This window comes from Oryctolagus cuniculus, chromosome 4, assembly GCF_964237555.1.
Source record: "Oryctolagus cuniculus chromosome 4, mOryCun1.1, whole genome shotgun sequence".
Taxonomy (NCBI): domain Eukaryota; kingdom Metazoa; phylum Chordata; class Mammalia; order Lagomorpha; family Leporidae; genus Oryctolagus; species Oryctolagus cuniculus.
Genome location: NC_091435.1, coordinates 64,506,544 through 64,531,259, shown reverse-complemented (window position 1 = coordinate 64,531,259; position 24,716 = coordinate 64,506,544). Strand labels below are relative to the sequence as shown.

At 36.8% G+C, this 24,716-nt stretch overlaps 1 protein-coding gene and 1 pseudogene across 8 annotated transcripts in view; one reads left to right on the top strand and one right to left on the bottom strand.

Moving 5' to 3' along the window:
* The window catches only part of DZIP3 (DAZ interacting zinc finger protein 3), a 175,845-nt gene continuing 151,129 nt past the window's right edge, over positions 1-24,716 (bottom strand). For all 8 annotated transcript variants that reach the window (XR_007908893.2, XR_011388347.1, XR_011388351.1 and 5 more), the window contains one exon: positions 1-24,708. The gene's annotated coding sequence lies outside the window, so the exon portion shown is untranslated. The remainder of the gene's footprint in view (positions 24,709-24,716) is intronic.
* LOC100353548 (GTP:AMP phosphotransferase AK3, mitochondrial pseudogene) lies at positions 18,596-19,272 on the top strand (annotated as a pseudogene).

Below are 24,716 nucleotides of genomic sequence, written 5' to 3'. Positions count from 1 at the left end.
TTGTTTTTTTTTTTTTTTTTTTTTTTTTTGGACAGGCAGAGTGGACAGTGAGAGACAGAGAGAAAGGTCTTCCTTTGCCGTTGGTTCACCCTCCAATGGCCGCCGCGGCTGGCGCGCTGCAGCCAGCGCATCGCGCTGATCCAATGGCAGGAGCCAGGTGCTTCTCCTGGTCTCCCATGGGGTGCAGGGCCCAAGCACCTGGGCCATCCTCCACTGCACTCCCTGGCCACAGCAGAGAGCTGGCCTGGAAGAGGGGCAACCGGGACAGAATCCGGCGCCCCAATCGGGACTAGAACCCGGTGTGCCGGCGCCGCAAGGCGGAGGATTAGCCTATTGAGCCGCAGCGCCGGCCACATATCCTTTTCATCAATGCATGGAAGAGTCTCTAAGATAGACTACACTGGACCATAAATCAAGTCTTGACAAATTTAAAAAATATTGAAATCATATCATGTATCTTTTCTGACAGCAATGGAATGGAATTAGAAACTAACAACAACAACAAAAACTAAATTTTACAAACCTGTATGAACAGAGGATCACAGAGGAAATCAAAAGGGAAATTAAAAATTTCCTTGAAACTAACAGAACTGAAAACATCATACCAAAACTTATGGGTTGAGCAAAATCAGTGTTAAGAAGAAATAAGTGTCTACATAAAAAAATTGGAAATGTATCACAATACCAGATTTCAGGACATACTACGGGGCAGTTGTTATCAAAACAGCATGGTACTGGTGCAGAAACAGATGGATAGACCAATGGAACAGAACTGAAACACCAGAAATCAACCCAAACATCTACAGCCAACTGATATGTGATCAAGGATCTAAAACCAATTCCTGGAGCAAGGACAGTCTATTCAACAAATGGTGCTGGAAAAACTGGATTTCCACATGCAGAAGCATGAAGTAAGACCCCTACCTTACACCTTACACAAAAATCCACTCAACAAGGATTAAAGACCTAAATCTATGACCCAACACCATCAAATTATTAGAGAACACTGGAGAAACCCTGCAAGATATTGGCACCAGTAAAGACTTCTTGGAAAGGACCCCAGAAGCACAGGCAGTCAAAGCCAAAATTAACATTTAGGATTGCATCAAATTGAGAAGTTTCTGTATGGCAAAATAAGCAGTCAGGAAAGTGAAGAGGCAACCAACAGAATGGGAAAAAAATATTTGCAAACTACAAAGAATCTACAAAGAGATGAAGAAACTCCACAACAAAATAGAGGAATCTGGAAAACATCATGCTGAGTGAATTAAGCCAGTCCCAAAGGGACAAATATCATATGTTCTCCCTGATCGGTGACAACTAACCAAGCACCAAAAAGGAAACCTGTTGAAGTGAAATGGACACTATGAGAAACAGTGACTTGATCAGCCCTTGTCCTGTTGATGAACAACTTAATACTTTATCCCTTTTAGTATTTTTTGTCCTACTTAATAGTATTGGTTGAACTCTGTAATTAACACACAATTATTCTTAGGTGTTTATATTTAACTGAAAAGTGATCTCTGTTAAATATAAGAGTGGGAATAAGGATGCAGGGATGCAGGAATGGTTCAATATATGCAAATCAATAAACATGCTACATCACATAAAAATGGAGGATAAAATCAATGATTATGCAAAGGAAGCATTTGATAAAACACAACATCCTTTCATGTTTAAAATATTTTAAAAACTGAGTATAAAATCAATTGTCAATTCAATAGATGACAAACCCACAGTCAGCATTATAGTAGATGGGAGAAAGCTGGAAGCATTACCAATAAATCCAGGACCAGACAAGTATGGTCACTATCATTACTATTCAATATAGTTTGGAAGGTTTAGCCAGAGCAATTAGGCAGGGAAAATAAATCAAAGGACTACAAATTGAGAAGGAGAAAGTCAAATTTTCCCTTTTTGTGCATGACATTACCCAAACACAAGGGAATCAAAATACTCAAGAGATTTTTAGAACTTGTAAGAGAATATGGCATAATTGCAGAATATAGAACCAACACACACAAATCAGTAGTATTCTTCTATACCAACAATGTTCTGGTGAGAAAGGATTTATAAGATCAATCCTATTTACAATATCCAAAAAATTTAAATACTTTCGTGTAAGATTAACCAAAGATGTGAAATATCTCTATAGTAAAAATTATAAAAATTATGAAAGAAATGAGACACAAAAATTGGAGAAAATTCTTCTATGTTCATGGATTTAAAGAATTAATATCATTGAGGTATCTGCACTACCCAAAACAATTTATAGTTTCAATGTGATCACAATCAAAATTGCAAGGACATTCTTTACAGAACTAGAAAGAAACAATTCTACAATTTATATGAAAACAGAAAAAACCCTGAATAGCCAAAGCAATCATAAACAACAAAAATGAAGCCACAAACATCATAATACGAGACTTGAATACATACTACAAGGCAATTTTAATTAAAACAGCTTGGTACTGGCATAAAAATAGACATGAAGATCCACAAAAGAGAATATAAGCACCAGAAATTAACCCTTGTATGTACAACCAACTAATCTTTGCCAAATGAGCTAACATACTTCCCTAGAGAAAAGACAGTCTCTTCATCAAATGGTGTTGAGAAAATATTTGAAAAAAAAAAAAAAAAACCTATACTTTATGCCCCAAAGACAAATCAAATCAAAATGGATTGGGGATCTAAATTTTAGATCTGAAACCATCAAATTACTAAAGGAAGACATGGGGTAATGCTGCAAGACATTGGACTAAGCAAAGACTTCATGGGTAGGACCCCAGAAGCACTGGCAATAAAAGCAAAAAGATACAAGGTAACTTCCAAGCAGCAAAGGAAACAATTAACAAAGTGAAGAGATAACTGACAGAATTAGTGATAATATTTACAAAGTATACATCTGACAAAGGATTAATATCCAGAATATAGAAATAGCTCAAGAAACTCAACAACAACAAAACAAACACTGCAGTTAAGAAATAAGCAATGGTTATAAATATGTATTTGTCAAAGGAAGAAATACAAATGGTCAACAGGCACTTGAACAAATGCTCAGGATCACTAGCCATCAGGGAAATGCAAATACCAATCACAACAAGTATCATCTCACTCCAGTTAGAATGGCTATTATCCAAAAATCAAATAATGCACCACAATGTTGGCCCCAGTGATAGGAGATTCGAATGTTGCTCTATTATGAAGAGCTTTATACAAGGTGATCATCAGATATTTGTAAAGTTGGGCAAAATATCACTTGAGAGCTAAGAATAGAGCATCATACAAACACGGAGGAAGAGTAAAGGTGTAACCTTTCTATCTTACAGGTGTGACCATTTTTCTTATTTTCCATTGCAAACCATTTAGTCAATTAGTTTAGTTCTACAGCCAAGCTTGCAGGGTCTTACTTATCTTTGTCCCAGCTCAAACTGCTAAACTCAGAGACTTTCACATAGCATTCTCTAAAGTATTTGTGGAACTAATAGCAGGTTCAGTTTGAGAAAAGATTGTTTGATCGACATTGAATGCAACAAATTCACTTGCAAGGGTGTTACCAGAGTCCACTGGAGTTCCACACTGCTGAACACACACCAGTAATACAATCAGTTTCCAAAACTTTTTGTTCATCTTATGAGAGTTCTTCAGAAAGTTCATGGAAATGGAATTAGAAGATAAGTTCATGTTGCTGGGAAAAAAAAAGAATAAATAAAATCATGCATCTTTTTTTCTTAATTTAAATTTTCTATGAACTTTGTGAAGTCTCCGTAGTTATGAGTTAATTTGCAATGGCAGTGTTGAAAGATGGACTCAAGTAATTTTGGTGTTAAAAGACACAGCTGCCTGCTACAAACTGCAGGATAGATTTCCTGTGGTAAACCACCATTGTATCCCTAACACTCCTCCTCCTCCCACAACTGAGTCTTAACTGGTATCATTTCCATGGAAACTGCAGTTATCAAGTTTCTTAAAAAGTGAATATTTTTAAGTAACTAAATTTCTAGGACAAAAAGGAAGGAGCGTGTGTCATAGGTACAGTTTTTTTTGTTGTTGCTCTTATTGTACTGCTTTGCATTCATTCGTACAAACCCTTTCAATTTGTAACTATTCTCACTATGGAGAGAATTAAATTTTTATAGAGAATCTTTTGCCTACTTCCCTTTTACACTTGAAAGTCTTCCGTTGTTAAATTGATCTAGTGAGTATTTATACACATTTTGTACATATTGTTTTTATTTGCCATTGTTCTTATATCAGTGAAGACTTTGAGTTAGAAATACCAAAACACATTACTAGTAGTTAATGATTGTATAATATGCTCAGTTTTGCTCTTTTATAAATAAAACAAAACTGGGTGGAAGGTCACAGAATAGGGATATCATTTTGCTCAGAAACCCAGTTCCTAATTTGATACCAAAAACATGCCAAATTGAATCATTTAAAACCTCCCAGGCAAAAGAAGAAGCTAATAAATCACTTTGAGAATGATGACAAGGTATAAGCGTTAGCATTTCATAGTTCTTTCTTGAACTGCCATGTATTTGAACATTGAATTAATTATGTCCAAAAGAAAAATGAGGAACCAGGTTTAGTCAGGTAAGGAAATTCAGAAATGTTTTTTAAAATTTGGAAGCAGTGTTATAGCTTATCTCACTGATTGTAGTTAATAAGAAATCAATGTTGCTTCCCCTTTATAAGTAAAACACACAAATTCATTGCCCAGCAAAAGCCCATAAGGAAAGGGTTTAACTGATTGACTCTATTGGCATGAAAAGTAATTGTGGATTTGTAGGCATGGGTAAACGTAATAGAAATTGCAAAAATTTCTTTTAACTGTGTTATGTAAACTTCTTGGGGGTCAAGATTATTATGAGATTTTGTGTGTGTGTGTCTGTGTGGTTTTCTAGAATGCCTGAGTTTCAAGAACATAGGAAATGTTCAACATGTGTTTAGTAACTGAAGAGAATTAGTATTAAATGAAATTGGTATGCCGCAACAGTCATATCTACATCGTGATACCTTAAATACTGTGAAGAACTGCATTTTTACATGTACTTTAAAAATGTAGTCTCTCAATTTCCTCAGTTTTCCCCAGGTTTACCTCACCAGGTTCCCATCCGGAGTACCACATGACAACAGTCACATCTCCTGAAGCTTCTGCTTGTTTTGATCGTTTTTCATATTTTCCCTGTATTTGATTATCTTGCTAATTTTGACAAGTTCTGCTACAGAATTTTGAAAAACACGCCTCAACTGAGATTTCACTGATGTATTTCCTTGACTAGAGTGGAGTAATACGTTTTAGGGAATAAGACTACAGAGGTAAAGTGGCATTCTCATCACAACATATCAAAGTTGCATACTCTCCGCATAACCAATCTGTATTGACCCCCTGGCTTGAGTACTGTTTGTCAATTTTTTCTACTGAAAATCCACTCCTATTTTTCTCCATTTCTCCATTGGACTAAATGGGAAAAGTCACTACAAACAGCACATGCTTTAGGAGCAGGGAGTTATGCTCCACCTTAATGGCAGAGTATCTGCATAAATTATTTGAATTGTTCCACACAAAGTATTTTTTCATTTTCCCTGATTCATTCATTCATTCACTTAACTATTTATTTATATCAGTATGAACTCAGATATTTAAACTTTAGGTCAGCATCCAATGCTACTGCATTTTGTTACTGAATTGTTTTAGTTATGGCCATTTGCAGCTCTTCCTGTTAGGTGCCTCTTGTGTCTCTTTGACATCATTAGGGTTATGGTGTTATTTGTTTACTTATTTGTTGTGAGCACATTCTTATTTTCTGAAGCTACAATATTCTCAGTAACTCTTATGTATTTAATTCATCAGCCCTGACTTAGTCATTTCTCCAAGGATCCTTGATTCTTTTGACTGGAGAATGGTAGTAAAAATCAAGATTGGGTTGTTGGTTATGCCTTTTGCTATTGAGATGTTGTTGTTTCTGGGCTTTGCCAACTGACATTTCAAGGAAATATCTTTGCATATACTAATCCATGTATACATATATCTATAAGTATTTCTGTATGTATCCATCTGTGTTTTTGTTCAGCTACCAATGGGTTAAGGTTCATTTCTCCAATACTAATCCCTTACCACATGTATCATTTTAGCTTCCTGCCCCTTGCCTATCTGTAAATTATCACATCAACAGGGAGAAAACTGACTTTTACCTTTCACCATCCATTAACTTAATTGTTCAATTACAGTGCATATGGCAGTTTGGTCAATGATGGACTGCATATACGGGGTTGTTCCCATAGTTTTACAATGAGGTTGAAAAATCCCTATCAGTCAGTGAGATTATTGCCAGTCATAAACAAGTAAAACACATGAAATTATGTACAGTGCATAATACTTGATAATGATAATAAATGACTTTTATTTTAAATATCTACTATAGTATACTTTTTATTACTTTGGTGTATACTCTTCTTAAAAACAAAAAAAATTACTGTAAACAGTATGCCACATTTCATAAATCCTGTATTTACTACATATTCTTGATTCCATCATTTTGGCACATGTTTGATTTAGTCTTGTGTTTTGTTTATCATGGCTTTTGGAGCAATCCAGTATACTCTATTAATAAGTACCAAACAACCTAGATGTGTTGTAAGGTAGGCTATACCAGTTGGCGCCATAGCTCACTTGGCTAATCCTCCATCTGCAGTGCCGGCACACTGGGTTCTAGTCCCGGTCGGGGCACCGGATTCTGTCCCAGTTGCTCCTCTTCCAGTCCAGCTCTCTGCTGTGGCCCAGGAAGGCAGTGGAAGATGGCCCAAGTGCTTGGGCCCTGCACTGGCATGGGAGGCCAGGAGAAGCACTTGGCTTCTGGCTTTGGATTGGTGCAGCGCGCCGGCCATAGCGGCCATTTGGGGAGTGAACCAACGGAGGGAAGACCTTTCTCTCTGTCTCTCTCTCTGTCTAACTCTGCCTGTCAAAAAATAAAAAAGTAAATTTTAAAAAAAAGGTAGGCTATACCATCTTGATTTATGTTAAACACATTCTATGATGTTCACATAACAACTAAATCATATACAATGCATTTCTCAGAATGTATCCTGATCAATAAGTGACCCAGGAATTATATATTTGCATAGACATTTAGGAATTCTTAACTTATATTCCTAAAGGAAACAACATTATCAATTAGAATACACTTTCTATGTAGTGTTTTTTGATACACTACTCATTTTCAAAGTTATCTTATTCTCTTATCTTCAGTGAATTGGTTTCATACATTTGTAACACATTAAATTATTTTGTCACATTCTGATTTCTATAATGGAATGCTCAGATGCCATAAATGATCCTTATACTTAGTGAAATATGCCAGTTCCAAAAAGATAAATACTCTATGTTTTGCCTGATCTGTGGTAACTAATAGAGAACAAAAAGTGTTACGTATATAAGTGAAATTGACATTTTGAAATTCAATGATTATTTACAACCCTTATCTCTACTGTTGAGGGACATTTATTTTTCTTCTTCTGTTTGTTGAATTCTTTACTTATTGCAGAGTTAATCACATGAGTGTAAAATAAACTGAAAGTAGATCATTGTAAAAATCAAAAGAAAAAAATAAGAAAGGAAGGAGGAGGCAGGGTGGGAGTGTGGGCTGGAGAGAGGGTAGGGTAGGAAGTACCACTTTGCTCTTACACCTGCATATAGGAAAAGCATGAAATTTGTTCACCTCAAAAAAAGAAAGTGAAAAAAAAAAAAAACGCCTACAAAAGTATACTTGAGTTGCTTTGAAATTCTATAGCTTTGAGGTTTAATATTTTGTGTTCATCCTTTGAGTATCACACAGAAATGTTCTATCATGCTATAAAGTCTTTTGTGTTTCAACTCCTCTCCTCATGTCCAAACTCCTAAAAAACACTGACCTATTTACAATCTATAGATTTGTTTTTTCAGGACACCTGGCCCAGCCCCAGCCATTGTAGTCATTTGAGGATTGAACCGATGGATGGAAGATCTCTTTCTCTTTTTCTCTCCACTTTCTCTGTCACTCTGTCTCTGAAATAAGTATTTGGAAAAAAAAAAAAAAAAAGAAAACTTATCACCAAACACATGGTGATGTAGATTTTCTCCTATTTTTTCTTCAAGAATTTTTATTGCTTTACATTTTACATTAGTTCTATGATCTATTTTAAATTAAATTTTGCAAAATGGGTAAGTTTTCTGTCTAGGTTCAGTGATTTATATTTGACATTAAGTCTGCCAGTACCATTTGTTGAAAAGACTAAACTTTTTCCATTGAATTGTATTTGCTCTTTCGTCAAGGATTAGTTGACTGTATCTTTATAAATCTATTATTTACCTCTCATTTTTTTCATTTATTCATGTGTGTATTCTTTCATCAGTGCCATGACCACTATCATTTTCTTTCTGCTGGAAAAAGTTTTTAATATTTCTGACAGAGAAGATGTTGACAGCATTTGTAGTTATCTAAGAAAGTCATTTATCTTTCACTATTGAAGAAAAATTTTACTGAATACAAAATTCTCACTTGGTAGGTTTTTTTTTTTTTTTCTCTTTCAACACTTTAAATATTTCTTTGCACTCTCTTCTGGCTTGCGGTCTATTTTGCAAGAATCTGCTGGCTCATCCTCGTTCTTCAGTGACTAAACGTGTGCTTCCTGTGAGAGATTCTTACTTCAATTTTCTGCAACTTAAATATGAAATGGTTGTGTGTTCTTTTTAATGTTAATTATTATGCCTTGTGCTCACTAGGTTTCCTGTACCCATGGCTTATTGTCTGTTATTAATTTGAAAATTCTCTGTGATATTCATTCAAATATTTATTCTATTTGTTTATTTTTCCTCTTCTGATACTCCTATGATCTATAGGAGGGAACTTCCAAAAATTCATCGTTAAATAGAATTAAAGGATAAAAATGAAAAATATTCAATATGTGACATCATTTGAAATTGTGTTAGAATTCTTGGATGTTGTGTTCCATGTTCTTCATTTTTTTTTCCTTTTAAGTTTGGGAATTTTCTATTGACCTGTTTTCAAATAAACTGATTCTTCAACCAGATCAAGTATTCATAAACTTTTCTATTAATTCTGGGTCAAAGTTTCATTGAACTTTCATCTCACTATTGTATTATTTATTCTTTCTTATTGTCTACTTTTTTAATTAGAGCCCTTACCATACGCATAGTTATTTTAAATTTTATGTCCATTAATTTTGACATCTGAGTCATATCTAAAACTAGTTTGATGAATTGACTTTTCAGATAGCTTTTTCTTGCTTTTAGTCATTCCTTATTGAAAACCAAATATGCTGTATTAGGTAATAGCAATTCAGCTCACTAGGATTTTAGGATGAAGATTTACACTAACATTCACATGATTAGATGTTGGGTTTTGTTTAATATTTACTGTAAGTGAAAGAGGCTTCAAGTTTATTGGCCTTAGTTTTGTATGTCATTATCACTTTGGCTGAGCACTTTTCTTCAGAGTGTGTCTTGCAGATCCTTAAGTTGTGATCCACTCCTCTTTTACTAGAACCCTGTGGGTACCAGTGAATGACAGAGAAAATTATTCAATTTTTAATTAAATCTTAGCATTTTAATGAGCCTGTGTCTCGGATCTGTGACTCACAAGTGATTCTTTGTGTATATTTTCTCCCCCTCACCTTTGATGAGGCAGGAAGACCAGTTGGGGCCACTGTAAGAGAAGCACCTTTCTGCCAGAGCGCTAGAACAAGGCTTTGAAAAGAACCTTCCCTAAAGAGAAGTGGGACTGTTGTGGGAAAGCTCTAGACAGGTGCATTTCACAATGATTACTCTTCCACTCCTAACACAGCTGTAAGGGAATTTTTTCTTTAAATGTCAAAGCAGAAGCCTACATTTACCTGTCATAGATTCTCTTTTGCAGACAAAAGTTTCATACTAGAATCTCAAAAATATTTGTGCTTTTCTTCTTGACAATATACCAACAGCTATTCATTTAAATTTTTTATCACTAGCAATAAAAATGCCATAAAATCATTTTATATAGCATCCTTAGAACCATTTTATATAGCATCCTGCGAATTTTGAAACCGTTACTTCTTCCATTTTGCTGAAAATGTCTGGTTGTGTTTTCATGAGCCACAAATCCTAAATGTACAAATGAACATAAATTACATCAAATAGCTTTCTTAAATGTATGTATGTTTGGTTTCCTTATGCATTTTTTTACCTTGTTACTGTGAAAGACTTATTCAAAGGAGTATAGAAAGTATATATGCACTATTTAGGGAATGATTATAAAATCGTTACCCATGTAATCATTCATATTAAGAAACTTGGTATCACCCATTACAAGTCCTCAATATACTGCTAAATAGTGAAGGAAATTGTGGCCATCATCCTTATCTTATTGGAAAACTCTTCTAGAGTTTACCTATTAAATAAAATTATTAAATTCCAAATTGTATGCTTTTTTACATAAAAAAGTAATCTAAATTCACATTTTATTAAGTGCTTCTTGGAAAATGAATTTTTAAGGTTTTCAAGACTTTTCTCAATGTGGAAATACTCATGATTTTTTTCATTAATTTATTATTGTGTCAATTTTAATGAATTCTGTAATATTTAATGATCTTTATATTGTGGCAATAAATCCTATTTTGTCATAATATGCTACTTATTAATGTGCTAGTGAATTTTTTAATATTTTCTAATTTTGCATCAATATTCAATTTGTGTTGGCAAATAGTGTTAATTTATGGGTTAAGTTCATGAAGTTTGTACTGTGTATTATCAAATATTAAATCAAGGAATCAGAATTCCACTGATTTCATGAAAATAATTTAGAAGCATTTACTTCCTTTCTATACTTGGGAACAATTTTCATAACATTGCGATTATTTGGTCTTTGAAAGGATGGCCGACTTTTCTTTTCTTTTTTTCTTCCTCTCTCTCTTTCTCTCTTTCTCTCTTCCTTCCTTCCTCCATTTCTTTCTCTCTTCCTTCCTTCCTCCATTTCTTTCTCTCTCTTTCTTTCTTTCTTTCTTTCTTTCTTTCTTTCTTTCTTTCTCTCTCTCTCTCTCTCTCTCTCTTTCTTTCTTTCTTTTTCTTTCTTTTTTCTTTCTTTCTGATTTATCTATTTATTTGAAAGGAAGAGTTACAGAGAGGCAGAGGTCTTCCATCCACTGGTTCACTCCCCAAACGGCAGCAACAGCCAGAGCTGCACTGATCTGAAGCCAGGAGCCAGGAGTTTCTTCCTGGTCTCCCATGCAGGTGCAGGGGCCCAAGGACTTGGGCTATCTTCTTCAATGACTTGTATTTTCAATTGAATATTGTCTCCCTTGACCATAACATAACTTGGCCTCTATTTCTAAGTATTCTTATCTTTTTCTTTGACTTCTGTGCTGAGTTTAGTCAAATATCATTCTGCATATTCCTGCTTTATTTTTACTTTATTTTAAAAATTCCATTTTTTCATATCTGCAAAGTGCTGATTTAAGTATATTTAATTTAGGTAGGAAGCTTTTACAAAATGTTTCTGACTTATATTTGTTATTTGAAATTTTATCATACTAAAAGTTTAATTATGATGATGTAAAATCTGAAAAGGCCAAAATATGAAAGTAAGAATTAAGTGGACTAGTTTTATACTCCCTGAGGCCTTGAAACAAAAGTTAAAAGCCTCCTTCTAATTTCTTTCAGATTATTAATGATACAGTGCATACTATATAATACATTTACATTAGTTTTATAATACAAATTACAAGAGTGAGTGGAATACAAAATATTTGCCTGTGTAATTTCTGGTTTAATGGTAAAAATGCTATTTTATTCAATACATCAACTCTTGCATAGAATGTTTATAAATTAAAGAAAGATAACACTGGTTTAGGTAGTTACTTTCTTTGATTGATCTCAACTTAAGAAACTGGATTCATAAAAAGTGTTTGTGACAGTATTATATCATTATGACAGTATTATATCATTGTTTATGAGTAAGATTATGAAAATCACTATGATGTGATGTCCAGGATTCTGAAGAACAAAGTGTTCAGGCACTAAACCATTTGGACATTTGAGTTTGTACATTTTTACCAAAAACTTAAGTTCACTGTGCCACATGATATATGAACAGAGTTGCTATTTTCTAACCCATTGATCATTCCTTTTTAATTATTCAAAGAAATATTTTTAATGGAGTTTTTTATTCCAAGAAAAATGACAAATGGCAGTATTCATTTTTTATATCAACCCTATAGAATGAACCAAGAGTCCCCAATAATCTGTTTTCTCCATTATTAAAACTTCTCTCTCTGTGTAACTCTGTGCAACTATTTTTCTTAAAGATTTATTTATCTATTTGAGAGAATTACAGAGAGGCAGAGGCAGAGAGAGGGAGAGGTCTTCCATCTACCAGTTCATTCCACCAAATGGCAGCAATGGTCAGAGCTGGGCCAATCTGAAGCCAGGAGCCATGTAGGGTGCAGGGGCCCAAGGACTTGAACCATTTTCTACTGCCTTCCCAGGCCACAGCAACCTCACCTGCTATGCCACAGCACCAATCCCAGCTTAACAGTTTTTTAAAAGGTCATATCCCTTTGTCAAGTATGATTTACCCCTGGGATGCAACAATGTTTCAACATATACAAATCAATTAATGTGACACACTGTATTAACATACTGAAATATAAAAATAGCATAGTCATCTTAATAGATGCAGAAAAAGTGTTTGAAAAAATTAAACACTTTTCCAGAAAAATCTCCCAACAAAGTGAGTGATTTATCTGAATACTGTAAAAGCCTTACATGAAAAGCCCACTGATAACATTATAATCAATGGTGAGAAATTCAAAGTTTTTCTTTCTTTTTTTTTTCTAAAATCCCTTCTGTTTGACATAATGCAGAGTCCTGGTCATACCAATTAGGCATAACAGGAAATAAAAATGAATCAACTTCTGAAAGAAAGAAGCAAAATTAACTTTGCAGATGACATGATCTTTTATACAGAAAAACTAATGACTTCACAGAAACATCTATTAGAATAAGTGAATTCAATAAGGTTGCAGGATCTAAAATCAACACTTAAAAATCAATTGAGTTTCTATACGCTAATAATGAACTTTCCAAAAAATGAAAACCAGCTCATTTATTATAGTATCAAAAAGAATAAAGTGCTTAACTAAGTTTGGTGAAAGCCTGAAAACTATAAAATCATTGATCTAAGAAATTAAAGACAACACATATAAATGGAAAAACAGCCCATGTTCACAGGTTGGAAGATTTAATACTATTAAGATGTCAATACTGAAAGTGATCTACAGAATCAGTGCAATCCCTATCAAAATCTCAATGGCATTTTTTACCAAAAAAAATTCCAAAATTATAAGAAGCCAACCACAAAGGACCACAAATAGCCAAAACAATGTTAAGAGAGAAGAACAAGGCTGGAGGTACCACATATTCTGATTAACAATATATTTGGGGGCCGGTGCCATGGCTCACTTGGTTAATCCTCCCCCTGCGGCACCGGCATCCCATATGGTGGTTCTAGTCCATATGAATGTCCATAGAACACTGTGGTTCTAGTCCCGGTTGCTCCTCTTCCAGTCCAGCTCTCTGCTGTGGCCCAGAAGGGCAGTGGGGGATGGCCTAGGTGCTTGGGCCCCTGCACCTGCATGGGAGACCAGGAAGAAGCACCTGGCTCCTGGCTTCAGGTTAGCACAGTGCCAGCCATGGCGGCCATTTGGGAAGTGAACCTCTCTCTCTCTCTCTCTCTCTCTCACTGTCTATAACTCTACCTGTCCAATAAAAAACAAAACAAAATAAAACAAAAAAACCAATATATTTGAAGGATGGGCATTTTGTGCAGCAGTTACTCTTAAGTTCTGGCTAACGTGCTTCTGTCTATTTGTTTCAGCTTCAACTAGTGTTGGCTGTTGCAGACGTCAGGGGAGTGAACCAGCACCTAGAAGATCTCTGTCTACCTGCCTGTCAAATAAAATTAAAATAATTTAAAAATATATCAAATTTATATTAATTAAAACAAAATAGTACTGGCATAAAAAGATATGCAGACCAATGGAACAAAATGGAGTCCAGAAGTAAACCCAGCCATAAATGATCAACTGGTCTTTGATAACATGGACAAGAGTACACAATCGGGAAAGGACAGTTTTTTCAACAAATGGTATATGTAAAAGAAATCAGACATTTTTATATACCATATGCAAAAACTCAAAATGGATTAAATTTTGAAACATAATACACTGAACTGTAAAACTCCTAGAAGAAAACACAGGCAGAAATCTATATGATATTGGGCTCTGCAATGACTTCTTGGATATGACACAAAAAAGCAGAAGCAACAAATCAAAATCAGATAACTGAGACTGCATGAAGCTAAAAATTCTGCACAGAAAAGGAAACAGTCAACAGAGTGAAAGAATCTACAGAGTAGGAGAATATATTTGTAAATCATATACCTGATATGGTAGTAATAAACAAAATATTACAAGGAATACTTACAAGTCAATAGGAATAAAATAAACAACCCAATTTTAAAATGAGAAAAGCACATCCAAGAAGACATAAATGGCCAACAGGTATATGAAAAGATATTCACTACTAATCAGCAGGGAAATGCAAATCTAAACCACATTGAAATATCATCTCACACCTATCAGGATGACTATAATTCAAAACACAAAACACAAAGATATTGATGAGGGTGTGGAGGAAGGGAACTCTTGTACGCTATTGGTGAGAAAGTAAAGTGATAATATACTATGGAAGAGTATGATAGTTCTTCAAAAATTTTAAATTGTTAGTAAAAAAAATGGTCAAGAAATCTCAATACCTGGTATATATTCAAAGGAATTTAATATTGCAAAGAGATTTCTGTACTCACATATTTATTTCAGTGTTATTCATGGTAGTCAAGGCAAATGGGAAACAATCCAACTGTCCATTGGTGAAATGATAAAGAAATGGTGCAATGGAGTATTATTTAGTCATTTAAAAAAGAAATTATGCAATTTGTGACAACATGGATGAACCTAGAGGACATTATGCTAATTGAAATGTTAGTCACACAAGGACAAACACAGAGTATTTAAAATAGTCAAACTCGTAGAAACAATGGGTAGAATGGTGGTTTCCAGGGGTTAAGGTAGGGAGAAACGTGGGATTGATGCTCAATAGTCACCAAGTTTCAGTTATACAAAATGAATAAGTTCAAAGATCTGCTGATAAACATTGTGCCTATGGTTAATACTGCATTGTGCACTTAAAAATTCATTAAGAAGGTAAATCTCAAGTTGTTTTCTTATCACAGTATGATACATATATGAATGTATGCTTATTATTACCATAACATATAAGTGGTCCCTTTGAGCACCTGATTAAATCATTAGATGTTTGAATTGCCTTTTTTCTGTCAAACCAGACTAGATAGGCTCTAGGATTGGAGTGGTTTACACCTGATTGATTTTTAAATGTCATCTCATGAGTGATTAGTTCATTCAATCATTGCTCAGGCTTTTTCACACAAGAATTGCATTTTATTTCTTTTGCATTTCCCAGGAATTAAATTAATGTTTTAATATAAGAATATAAATCCCTTCTGTTATTGAGATAAACGGTTTCTGTTGCATTGTTTGCATTTGAGTGTAGGCTCCTCAGTTTCTTCCTGATCAGATTCACTGCAGGCAATATCTTTTTTTTTCTTAATTTTTTTTAAATATAAATTTCCAAAGTACAGTTTATGGGTTACATTGGCTTCCCCCCACATAATTTCCCTCCCACTCGCACCCCTCCCATCTCCCGCTCCCTCTCCCATCCCATTCACATCAAGATCCATTTTCAATTATCTTTATATACATAAGATTGATTCAGTATATATTAAGCAAAGATTTCATCAGTTTGCACCCACACAGAAACACAAAGTGTAAAATACTGTTTCAGTACTAGTTATAGCATTACTTCACATTGGACAACACATTAAGGACAGATCCCACATGAGAAGTAAGTACACAGTGACTCCTGTTGTTGACTTAACAATTTGACACTCTTGTTTATGGCATCAGTAATCTCCCTAGGCTCTAGTCATGATTTGCCAAGGCTATGGAAGCCTTTTGGGTTCGCCGACTTTGATCTTATTTAGACAAGGTCATAGTCAAAGTGGAAGTTCTCTCCGCCCTTCAGAGAAAGGTACCTCCTTCTTTGATGACCTGTTCTTTCCATTGGGATCTCACTTGCAGAGATCTTTCATTTAGGTCTTCTTTTTTTTTTCCCAAAGTGTCTTGGCTTTCCATGCCTAAAATACTCTCATGGGCTCTTCAGCCAGATCTGAATGCCTTAATGGCTGATTCTGAGGCCAGAGTGCTGCTTATGACATTTGCCATTCTATGAGTCTGTTGTGTATCCCACTTCCCATGTTGGATCGTTCTCTCCCTTTTTTATTCTATCAGCTAGTATTTTTGAGTCTATCAGTTAGTATTAGCAGACACTAGTCTTGTTTGTGTGACCCCTTTGACTCTTAGACCTATCAGTGTGATCAATTGTGAACTGAAGTTGACAACCTGGATTAGTGAGATGGCATTGGTACATGCCACCTTGATGGGATTGTATTGGAATCCCCTGGCACGTTTCTAATTCCACCATCTGGGGCAAGTCCAATTGAGCATGTCCCAAATTGTACATCTCCTCCCTCTCTTATTCCCACTGTTATTTAACAGGGATCACTTTTCAGTTAAAATTTAAACACCTAAGAATAATTGTGTGTTAATTACAGAGTTCAGCCAATAGTACTAGAACAAAAAAAAATACTAAAATGGATAAAGTATTACATTGTACATCAACCGTCAGGACAAGAGCTGATCAAGTCACTGTTTCTCATAGTGTCCATTTCACTTCAACAGGTTTCTCCTTTGGTGCTCAGTTAGTTGTCGCCAATCAGGGAGAACATATGATATTGTCCCTTTGGGACTGGCTTAATTCACTCAGCATGATGTTTTCCAGATTCCTCCATCTTGTTGCAAATGACCGGGTTTCATTGTTTTTGACTGCTGTATAGTATTCTATAGAGTACATGTCCCATAATTTCTTTATCCAGTCTACTGTTGATGGGCATTTGGGTTGGTTCCAAGGCTTAGCTATTGTAAATTGAACTGCAATAAACATTAATGTGCAGACAGCTTGTTTGTTTGCCAATGTAATTTCCTTTGGGTAAATTCCAAGGAGTGGGATGGCTGGGTTGAATGGTAGGGTTATATTCAGGTTTCTGAGGAATCTCCAGACTGACTTCCATAGTGGCTTAACCAGTTTGCATTCCCACCAATAGTGGGTTAGCGTCCCTTTTGCCCCACATCCTCTCCAGCATCTGTTGTTGGTAGATTTCTAAATGTGAGCCATTCTAACCGGGGTGAGGTTTTGATTTGCATTTCCCTGATTGCTAGTGATCTTGAACATTTTTTCATGTGTCTGTTGGCCATTTGGATTTCCTCTTTTGAAAAATGTCTATTGAGTTCCTTGGCCCATCTCTTAACTGGGTTGTTTGTTTTGATGTTGTGGAGTTTCTTGATTTCTTTGTAGATTCTGGTTATCAACCCTTTATCAGTTGCATAGTTTGCAAATATTTTTTCCCATTTTGTCAGTTGCCTCTTCACTTTCCTGACTGTATCTTTTGAAGCACAGAAACTTCTCATTTTGATGCAATCCCAAATGTTAATTTTGTCTTTGACTGCCTGTGCTTCTGGGGTCTTTTCCAAGAAGTCTTTGCCAGTACCTATATCTTGAAGGGTTTCTCCAATGCTCTCTAGTAATTTGATGGTGTCGGGTCATAGATTTAAGTCTTTAATCCATGTTGAGTGAATTTTTGTGTAAGGTGAAAGGTAGGGGTCTTGCTTCACGATTCTGCACATGGAAATCCAATTTTCCCAGCACCATTTATTGAATAGACCCATAACTGAGACAGAAATTGAAACAGTAATAAAGGCCCTCCCAACAAAGAAATGCCCAGGACCAGATGGATTCACTGCTGAATTCTACCAGACATTTAAAGAAGAACTAACTCCAATTCTTCTCAAACTATTCAGAACAATCGAAAAAGAGAGAATCCTCCCAAATTCTTTCTGTGAAGCCAGCATCACCTTAATTCCTAAGCCAGAGAAAGATGCAGCACTGAAAGAGAATTACAGACCAATATCCCTGATGAACATAGATGCAAAACTCCTCAATAAAATTCTGGCCAATAGAATGCAACAACACATCAGAAAGATCATCCACCACGACCAAGTGGGATTTATCCCTGGTATGCAGGGATGGTTCAATGTGCGCAAAACAATTAATGTGATACACCACATTAACAGACTGCAGGCAATCTCAGAGTGTCCTGTCCGTCTCCAACCCGAAAACTTTCGGTTTGGTCTGAATTTCTGTCATTTCACTTATTTTCATTGATTTAAATCTTAGTTTCAAACTTCCCCTTTTAAATACACATCATGTATAGAGTTGAAAAAATGTATCAGGAAGATAGACTTTTAAAGCACGCAGGCCAGGCCGAAGCTCTGGTGCCCGCACGGCTGGGGCTGGTCGGTGTCCATGGGGGCATCCACTCGGCTGTTGTGTGCGGTGATCATGGGAGCCCCCGGCTCCAGCAAGGACACCGTGTTATCGTGTATCATCAAGCATTTAGAGCTGAAGCACCTCTCCAGCGGGGACCTGCTACGACAGAACATGCTGCTAGGCACAGAAAGTGGTGTGCCAGCCAAGACTTTGATTGATCAAGGGAAGCTCATTCCAGATGATGTCATGACTCCGCGTGCCCTTCATGAGCTGAAAAATCTCATGGAGCACAGCTGGCTATTGGATGGTTTTCCAAGGACACTCCCACAGGCAGAAGCCCTGAACAAAGCTTATCAGATAGACACCATGATTAACCTGAATGTGCCCTTTTATGTCATTAAGCAACGCCTTACTGCTCGCTGGATTTACCTAGCCAGTGGCCGTGTCTACAAGATTGAGTTCAACCCTCCCAAAACTGTGGGCATTGATGACCTGACCAGAGAGCCTTTCGTTCAGCGTGAGGACGACAAGCCAGACAGCCATCAAGAGACTGAAGGCATACGAGGCTCAAAGGGTGCTGGTCCTGCAATATTACCAGAAAAAGGGATGTTGGAAACGTTCTCTGGAACAGAAACCAGTAAGATCTGGCCCAGCGTATATGCTTTCCTACAAAGATTCCAGAAACACACAAGAAGGCCTCTGTCACTCCGTAAGGAGAAACACACATCACCAGGAAGAGAGCAGGAGCTGCGCGAGCTCACCTTCAGAAACCCCTCTGCCTAGCGCTCAGCACGTGTGAATTCTTTGGAAATTGTGTCTTATGTCTACTGTTTTTTTCTGGTATACTACTGAGGATGTGCCAAATGATCGAATAGAAGAGATCCATCTTTTATGACCCTCTAATATGTTCTATCCAGTTATCTTTTATAGGTTATTCAAGAACAAAGGATGGCTAATCTTTTGAAAACCTGGGGAAAGCAAAAATTTGAAAGCCATTGATAGCAATCATTTTGTTTGGTAGACAAGTGGTTTATAAGATTTTCAGTTTTCTGGGAAAGTTTAAACATTTCTAGCACCAGGGGACATGGTTTTGTGAGACATTCTATTAAATTATAGGGAAAAAAAGCAACTGGAACTACAGATCTGCTACAAGATGCAAAGTCACTGATGCCTTTACATTAAGAAACTTACAAGTTAGCCACATATGCTGTATCTACGTTGTTGGTAAGGATATCTTCCGTTTACTCAGAATTTCCAATTTGCCATAAATATTTGTCAGCTACCATAAGGGAAAATAGTACTTTAATATGATGTTTTCTTTTGAAAATATATGTGTCTTGAGGTATGATTTCTGTCAGAAATTTGACATCATCAGTTCTTGGATAAGCACCAAGGTTGAATCAGTTTTCAATGGAAAATGTAATAAAGTTTTACATTTTCAACTATTACTCAGGTTAAGAAATTTGTTAAAGAAATCTATGTCCTCTCTCTTTTTGACCCAAATGTGTGATCTGCCTTGATAGATAACAAGTTACAGTGAAAAAGAACAAGAAGAAACCCATGTTCCCAAGTAAAGCAGGGGTACTTTATCCTCTGGAAATAGGTCAGGCAGGCTTGGAGAATGTTCTCTTGACTCAAGTAGCCTTCATAATTAGTAAGCAGGCACAGCCATCAAATGAATTACATGATATATTAAAATGGACCAGGAAAATAACTTTGTATTCCTGATCAAAGAAATCTCCTGGCATTCACAGCCACCAAATCTTAAGAGTGGAAAAAAATCTCTGCTGATGTCATCTGAGCAGCCACTGTAAAACTTAACCATTTTAGACTCCTCACTGGGACAACAAGGATGCACATGTGTGGACTGTGGCCTGGGAAAAGAAATGGATAATACGAGAAGCTGAGGAAAACCCAATTATATCTTCCATGGGATACTCTGTATTTTACTTGGTGCTAAATGAAATGAAATAAGCCTTTGTAAAAACTGGCATTAACTGCCTTTGCAAATCTGGTCCATTGTATTCTACACATTTAAAATGTAAATGTCCGGGCCTGCGCCATGGCGCCACAGCTCACTAGGCTAATCCTCCACCTTGTGGCGCCAGCACACCAGGTTCTAGTCCCGGTCCGGGCACCGGATTCTGTCCTGGTTGTCCCTCTTCCAGGCCAGCTCTCTGCTGTAGCCAGGGAGTGCAGTGGAGGATGGCCCAAGTCCTTGGGCCCTGCACCCACATGGGAGACCAGGAGAAGCACCTGGCTCCTGGCTTCTGATCAGCGCGATGCACCGGCCACAGCGCACCAGCCGCAGCGGCCATTGGAGGGTGAACCAACGGCAAAAGGAAGACCTTTCTCTCTGTCGCTCTCTCTCTCTCACTGTCCACTCTGCCTGTCAAAATAATAATAATAATAAAAATTTAAAAAGTGTAAATATCTGCAAGTGGTTCTTACATTTTGGGGAGGGGGGGATCTTACTTTCCTTTTCTTATGATTTTTTAAAATTCATTGTTGATTTTTCCAAAAGGACCAACGCTTTTAAAAAGGATTATAACAAACATCATTCTTTATAATACTTTCTATACTGCCTTATTTGAATGTTACAATTATGTGCTTTCTAAAAATGTTATTAACTATTATGCTTATGAATATCACTAGGTTATCAGGCATACATTATTCTCTATTAGAATAAATGAAATATCAGCACTGTGGCTCTTACTTTGGACCTTTTACACAGCTTAGCTTATTTCACCCCACCTTCCTTTCTGCCGCTCTGATATCCTCGGTGTGGCTGTGTTTTAATAAATGTTCTTAAAACAAAGCAACAAAAAAAGATACTACTTTTTATGTGAACAAAACTGACAGACACTGAGTTCTAAGTGAGGACATTTTAAAAATAAATCATTGCAGAAGTTTAAAAGCTATTTTTTAAAGGAAAGCACAGAATCACTGAGAAATAAAATATACTAGTTTCCTCATTCTTTTCTTGGACAATCTCCAGCCTAATAAACTAATGCTGTTTGCTTAATCTTTCCCCAGAGCCATGGTAAATTTTTGTACTGACTTAAAGTACTAATAGCTCATATTAAACACCAATAATACAACAGTGCCAAATTTTGCAATCACTTACTACACGTAACCTGGAATTGTGTTTAGAAGTCTTAGTTAATGTAGAAAAGATCCTTGTCTGATTATTTTTCTTGTCTGTGTATGTGACAAAAAATCATTAAAGATCCTTCAAGTGCTCAAACATATGTTGAAAAGTTTATGGAGAAGTTATCATAATTCTTTCATGTCTTACAAAATAAAAATTTGTGGCCGGCGCCGCGGCTCAATAGGCTAATCCTCCACCTTGCAGCGCCGGCACACTGGGTTCTAGTCCCTGTGGGGGCGCCAGATTCTGTCCCGGTTGCTCCTCTTTCAAGCCAGCTCTCTGCTGTGGCCAGGGAGTGCAGTGGAGGGTGGCCCAAGTCCTTGGGCCCTGCACCCCATGGGAGACCAGGAGGAAGCACCTGCCTCCTGCCTTTGGATCAGCGCGGTGCGCCAGCCGTGGCAGCCATTGGAGGATGAACCAACGGCAAAGGAAGACCTTTCTCTCTGTCTCTCTCTGTCTCATTGTCCACTCTGCCTGTCAAAAATAAAATAAAATAAAATAAAAATTTGTGCTCTGTACTTCAGTTAAATAAGAGTGAAAAATGATAAAAGACCTACTCTTCACGAGATGTGATTTAGCTGTGTCCTGATAAATTGGCTTCCCTCCCCCTTCCTCCGCAGCTTGCTTCACGCTCACCACACCAAAGTGCCAAATCCCTTACTATTGCATTAGATACACCATGCCATTTTGTGCCTTTGTGCTGCTGTATCCCTCTATGTGAAAAAAAAAAAAAAAAACAAAAACAAAAAAACAGCATGATGTATCCCTTTCTCTTTCAGCTGGCAATCATCTAAGACCCAGAATTGAGGTGACTTGCCTGAACAGCCTTCCCAGAGAAATCTTAAGAATAAATCATTGTCGCAAATAGTTCTATAGAACTATTCTGTGAGTAGTTCTTAAATGAACTAATGAATTAAAACATGTATTTAGCTGCCTTTTGTTATCATACTTTCCTGTTCATTTTCCTTCTGTTTTATATTAATTTCTTGGTAAAAATCCTTGTGAAAAATTCCAATCTATCTCTGCCATAAAAAAACAGAGAGATCAGAAAGTTAAGTGGAGGTGCTCCACTAACATGGAGCATCAGAAGAGAGGTGTAATCTCCCTTCTTATTCACAATGACTAAACCAGGGTGCTACCTGAAACCAGCACTCCTCACATACATCCTAGCTTCCAGGTGCTCCGGTGGAAGGGCAGAATCTCAGCTTAACACAAGTACCACCAGGCCACTGTCTCCTCCATTTCTTTGGGGAAGCAGTGCGGCTGAGCCCAGCTGACTCTCCTCTGAGTACCCACAGCTGCCATATAATATGCTAAATACTGGCGATATAAAGATAGGAAGATGACTGTTGCTCTTGTCATCTACTAGAAACTGGACATGGAAATAACCAATGGCAATTGAAAACCCAATGAGGGCCGGCGCCATGACTCACTGGTTAATCCTCTTGCCTTGCGGCGCCGGCATCCTAAATGGGCACCTGGTTCTAGTCCCGGTTGCCCCTCTTCCAGGCCAGCTCTCTGATGTGGCCTGGGAGGGCAGTGGAGGATGGCCCAAGTGCTTGGGCCCCTGAACCCACATGGGAGACCAGGAGGAGGCACCTGGCTCCTGGCTTCGGATCAGCGTAGCGCCGGCCATAGCGGCCATTTGGGGAGTGAACCAACAGAAAGAAGACCTTTCTCTCTCTCTCTATCTCACTGTCTAAACTCTACTTGTCAAAGAAATTAAAAAAAAGAAAGAAAGAAAACCCAATGAAATAAGTCTAGGACACAGGCATATATAAGATATAAGATGATGTGATTAATCCTGTTAGGGATAAGGCATCACTGAGAAACTGGCATCTGAGGCTGGATTTAAAAATGAGTAGACAGAGAAGGCAGGAAAGGACAGTAGACAAAAGGAAAAGTATGAAAGAGCAGAGAGAAAGAAGAATAGGTACATAAATTGCTGTTAAATCAATTGGTTTAACTGTTTTCAAAATCCCTTACATGATTATTATTATTATTATTATTGAACCATTTGAAATATCAGCCCCTGGGTTTGGTATTGTGACACAGTGGGGAAAGCTGTAGCTGGTGATGCCAGCATCCTATGTGGGCACTTGTTCTTGTTCTGGCTACCAATTTGTGTCCAGTACCATTCCAGCTCCCTGTAGCCAATGATATAACTTGAAACTCAATGTTAAGTATTCTGTTGTATGGACACATGTGCCAATTAGCTCACATATTCCTTGATGGTAGTGGCTATATCTTGTTTGTCATTGTATCTCTAGTATTTAGACACATTTCCCACATCTAACTAGGATCAGCAAATGTTTCATTACCTAAAGAATGAGACACTCAAGGTTGGCTCACTTCTATTAAAAAGTGCTGCTCTAGCTACAACATGAAATAGTAACCATACACTGTTTTGGACAAACTCAACTTCAGCTACATGATATGGAAATCTTGCATGTTTATAATGAAAAACAATAAACCTTAATTTTTAGGGTGAGTGGTGGAGAGAATTTTCAGAATCATAATATCAAGATCTTCTATGAAAAGCTAAATTATAACACACATATTTTGGTAAATGTGTGTTGAGTGAGTTCCAGCTAAGGTAAAAAATTTTACTAGAACATAATATCAGTAAGTAGGCTGGTTTGAAGCTTTGAGATACCTCCTTTGCCAAAAAGTTTCTAATGTTTTAATAGTAATTTTCAGGATGGTTGTGTGCAGTTTGCCTGAGTGAGAGATGCAAAGATGGTGGTATCCCACTCAGGGAAAGAGTTTTCAAAATATTTTTCTAGGAAAGGAGACAGACATTGAATTTCATATTCAGATAACTTGCTAAGGTCTATTCCTCTTAATAAAGCAAAACAAAAAGGCTTCCCTATATTTGAAAGGATGTGAGACAATTTGAAACTTATCAGGAATCTTGTTCAGGACATGACTTGCAGAAGACAGCTTCCTTTCACCACCTTCTCTTTGGCAGTACCTTTATATTGGAACAAGTGTATCCCTGGGTAA